We start from the raw sequence: 5166 nt of genomic DNA, 5'->3' as shown, positions 1-5166 counted from the left end.
TGTGAACTCGCGCGTGCAACAGAGAGATGAGCTCTATTGCAGGCTTGCAACCGTTGCAAGGGATGCCAATGGGGCATATCTGGGAGCTTTTTTTTTTTTTTGAGGCAAATATCTAGGCGCTTATGCACTCGTATTTAACGGTAGGAGCAATCTAGAAACAATAGAGGCTATATGGCATGCAGGGAAGGCCTAGCTCTTGCAAGAGACCTGGGGCTCCGTTGCATTCTGAATGGTAGTGATTGCATGTAGGTTAAACATCATAAAGGAGGCCATCTTCGTTACTGTTGCCAATATGTCGGTTTCTTTTTCTTTTTTTGTCAGACTTTTGGTGTTCGGCTGTGTGCATCTTCATGCAGAGGCCGGGTATTACTCGTCATGTTTTGTATCCGGCTGATGCTACATTTTAAGTTAATAAAAATGCCCTTTATCGAAAGAAAGAAAATAAAGGAGGGCAATCATGCTCATGTTATCCCGGGGATAAAGACGATCCAGTAGCTTTTCTTCATGAAGAAAGATAATCGAACAAGGAATCTCTTTTTATGACAGCTATGTTCGACGAGGCAGTGCAATCAAATTGGCCCAACTCTCCGCCAGTGGGTGTTTGTATCCTTATGAATATCGAGTTTTAATAAAATATGGTCTTTCCCCTAAAAAATGTCTTTTTTTAACACAAAAAAGTCTTATAATAAGCTTGTAGGACTATTCTACGTTTTTCTCACCTATAAAGGAAAACTTGCACATAATCACAAAGGACGGCACACACATCTCAGGCCCTGTTTGGTTACAGCAACTAGACTAGAAGAAGTCTCTTCTAGTCCTTATGTAACCCAACAGGAGGGACTTTTTCTTTAGGGACTAGAAAAAGACTCTACTGGAGGGTCTTTCTTTAGTCCGTGGGACTAAAAAATGTCTAGTCCCTTGCAACCAAACACCCTGTCATGCGCCTAAACATATCTTAGAATTGATTATGCATGGTAGAATTTTAGAATGGGAAGAATATCAGAATGTAGACAATTCGGATGATTAAGAATGCCTTAGAAATTACTTCAGGGACTTGATTCAAAATTTATTTTTTCAGTTTACCACTTCCAGTTCGTCCTTGAGAATCTATGGGGCACGATTGTGTATTAACTTGTTCGAAGATCGGTGACAAAAGCATACTGCTGCCAGCTCTATATATATTTTGACCATTCCAGAAGACATTGCGATGCCTGACGACTAACAACAAAATTCACCGGACTGAAATTTGGACGCAGCTTGTTGTATTCAGATATTTGGGTTATGACTGAAATTCCACTCAAATGTGTGCCAGCCATTGCAGCAATTGCCAGTTAGCCTGCAGCAAAGCCCTGCATGAGTGATTTGACCGTCCTCTTTTTAAGTTTTTTTGGCATGAGAAGCAACTAAACATTGCATTAAACCGTGGGAGTTGACATCAATAAATGAGACAAAAGCAAGAGAGAAACAGATCAAGGAACGTAGACACATGAATGGCCAGTATTAGCATATCCAGAGAATGTGAAAAAAAAATTAACCTCCAAAATTAAGCCTCGCCAAGCTTCTACATCTGTGAAAAACGCTGCTACATCTGGCAAGGAGCCATAGCACTTGCGGCACAACCAAGTGGATCACTGGCACTGGCCAGAGTCAAGATTAAGATGTACCTACTTGTTGCTAACTAAATCATACTAGAACACATTAAGAGTTAGCAGACCAAGTAGCTAACAAAATCGTAAAAGTGGAAAACCACCCACGACCCAGCAATCAATCATTGTCCGGCACCATAGACCAGATCCGGGAACACCCAGAGGCTCCGCAGCTGAGAGCAATGATTACTGGGTGCACCAGACGAGAAGCTGTAAGGGACAATTGAGTCAGGCACCATTTGACCGAGTTCAACCGGAGTCCAAGGTACATTGGAATCTTCTGGTTTGCTCGAAATGTAAATGTTGTTACTCTTTCCTCCCCATCTTTCGGGCCACATGCATGAAAATGTAGGGGTCCTCCTGTCTTTGCTAACACTTGAAATGTCCCAGACAAGATACGATCAAATTGGTCACTTGTGACCGAGAGGACAACCACGCGAAGCGTGTCAGCACAGGCCACTAACCAGGGCTTGTCATGCAAGCCAACATCCAGGTCCTTTACACACAAATCTTGTACTGTCTGCATACTGAACTGAGGTTCCAGTTGTATGATGTGGAGCCTTTCAGAAAAGTCCATGGCAAAAACCTGACCTTTAAAGATGACAATCTTTATGTGCCTGCACCATCAAGCCCGAGAGGGTGCTCTGACCAAGATTTTGCCCCAACATGCCATTGGAACATGGATGTTTTTGAGAAAAGGATGAGGCATGAGCTTGGTGAACTGAGTGGGGCCACAAGGAAGTCAAAGTAGATTTCCAGGTTGCTACTGGACTGGATTTTGGGAGGCTTCACCTTAGTGCCAGCGTACACATCGGCAAGGAGGCAGTGCTCCCGGTAGGAGAAGATAAGATACCCATATGAGCATCCCAAATACAGTAGGCAATTTGGACTATTTCGGGCCACCGAGCAGCGAAGGGATAAGTTTCTCTTGGCAGGATCAGCAAGCAGCCATTTGCAATCGCGTAAAAGGCTGAACACACCAAGCTTGCTCCGCTTACGTGTATAGCAAAAATCTGGCTTGAGGTGGAGGGGTGGGAAGGTGAAGGCATATGCAGATGAGAAGGAATAGGCTGCAGCACGCCAAGAGCGGCAGGTACCCATAAAAGCAAGAAAGTCATGGAATGAGCTCAGGAGAGCAATGATTTGATGAATCAGGTTGTCTGTAAGATCTGCCCACACATGAGATACGGATGATGTTGATAAGGTCGAGCCCAAGCCATGGCACAGTTTCTTAGAGAGTCTCACTTTGACAGCAGCTTCTCTGTCACAGAAAATAACATGACTAATAAGTCAGAAGAAAGAACTACAGTAGTAAACTGTTAGCTTAAGGCTGTTAATACAGTACTACACAATAAGGCAATCAGAGATGTAGATTTCATTTGGAAAATACAACTATTTTATCTAAATGATGCATATGAAAAACCTAATTATTTTTTTTCGAGAAAGGGCGCTTTTATCAACTCAAAATGTAGCATCAAACGGATAAAAAACATCATGAATATCACCCGGCCTCTGCGTAACTAGGATGCACGCAGCCAAAGAACAAAAGTCTGCCAAAAGGAAAAGTAACAAAAATGACAAGTCGACAACAGTAGAGTCCTACAGACCGACACTATGCCTATGTCAAAAAGGAGGTAGATCGATTCGGAGGTTATAATGCCACACATGTTGGGAAAAAACCTCCATAGCCGCCTGCTCCAACCGCATACACACCGCCTTGAACAACGGGTGGTGCTCCGGTCGTTGTAGCGTAGACCACCTACGAAGCAAGTGCGTACAACGGAAAATAACATGTAGAGGAGAAGCATTTTTATCCTTAAAATGAAATCATTTCTACATAGCTAAAGCGACCAAAGTAAGGCATACGCTCACACCCTTATTAGCGTTTTGAACTTATTTGAAATACCGTCCAACCAATGACCAAATATATTGGCAACACTTGTGGGTGGATACAAATTTGACGCTATTTGGATGACTGACCATGTAGAACGTGCAAACTTGCATTGGAAAAAGAGGTGCTTGATTGTCTCGTCATGAGGACAAAAGCAACACTGCTTACTTCCTGGCCAGCTGCATCATGCAATGTTGTCTTTGGTTAGCACAACTCCCCTACGAAGATACCACATGAAGATTTTAACTTTTAGTGGAATCTTCGACTTTCAAATTTTCTTGTTATTACTCATTGGTACCTCAGAATATATTAGCGCATGATACATAGAGTCTACTGTGAAAGACCCCGATGTAGTAAGGTTCCAGCGAAAAACATCCCTGCCGTGTGTCAGGTTAATCGAATCCAGTCGGGATAAAAGATTATGCCATGACATAAGTTGAGGGTCAATCAAGTCCCGCCTGAACGAAATATTTGGCGGAGACGAACTGAGCACGTGCGCAATAGTACTATTTTTATCGCGAGCCGTCCTCCAACTAAGAGCATCTTGCCTTTCCAACTGCTCAACCGTTTCTCTAAACGCTACTCTACATGTTTCCACTCCACAATGGTGAGACGCCGATAGTGAATAGGTATTCCCAGATATTTAATCGGGAATTGCCCGTGTGCGCAACCAAACAGGTCAGCATAATTAGCAGCCGCCTCAGCAGCATCTCCAAAGCAGAAAAGTTCGCTTTTATGGAAGTTAATTTTGAGACCCGATATTTGCTCAAACGCTAAAAGTAAGAGTTTTAGGCTTCGAGCCTTGTCCAGGTCATGTTCCATAAACATAATTGTGTTATCGGCATATTGCAGAATAGAGAGGCCACCATCCACAAGGTGTGGCACTACTCCGGCAACCTGGCCGTCCTGCTTGGCGCGCTCAATCAGAATAGCCAACATGTCGGTGACAATGTTAAATAACATTGGAGACATGGAGTCACCCTGTCGTAGTCCTTTTTTTGTCGAAAAACCTAATTAATTAAACTTCAGTCGGGAGGGATAAGCTACACCAAACCCCCTACAGCATAATGTTTTGTAAAAGAACTGTCCGGATATAATCTTCTAATTGTGTGCCAAACAGCTATACATATTGGTAGCATGACATTTTCCAGGGGTTCTGTAGGGTACTAGGGTACCAGCGGACTGGGTAATATGAGGTTACTGATCTCAAAACATAAAAGGCTCCCCTCTTCTTCTTCTTTTTGAATGTACGGCAGGAGCGCTGCACATTCTGTTTGAAGAAAAAAAAAGTTTTACATACACCGATTAGGTCCAACTGGCCATACATCGCTAACCACACGCCTGAACGCCATGACCCTTTGTGGCAGCGTCCACAACAAAACCACACACCCAAGCTACTGTGCTGTAGGCATTATAAAAAATCCTCCTATTTCGCTCAGCTCTGAGCATGTCAATAACCGGTGTCACCATAAAAGTACCCAAACAATCGGATCTATATATGAGAATGCAAGAATGCAATAAAATGACACACTAGTAGTAGTGAGGGAACCACTCCGCTCCACGCTAGGATAGCCACGCCTCCCCGCTCCGCGCCCACGCGCCGCTCCGGCCGCGGCGGCCACCTCCATG

General features: G+C 43.7%; 1 pseudogene; it reads right to left on the bottom strand.

The window, feature by feature from the left end:
• Positions 1–1673: 1673 nt before the first annotated feature.
• Positions 1674–4476, bottom strand: LOC123084421 (uncharacterized; annotated as a pseudogene).
• Positions 4477–5166: the final 690 nt, after the last annotated feature.

Source organism: Triticum aestivum, chromosome 4A, assembly GCF_018294505.1.
Source record: "Triticum aestivum cultivar Chinese Spring chromosome 4A, IWGSC CS RefSeq v2.1, whole genome shotgun sequence".
NCBI lineage: Eukaryota > Viridiplantae > Streptophyta > Magnoliopsida > Poales > Poaceae > Triticum > Triticum aestivum.
The sequence above is the reverse complement of the archived record's forward strand: the minus strand, read 5'-3'. Positions and strand labels throughout refer to the sequence as shown.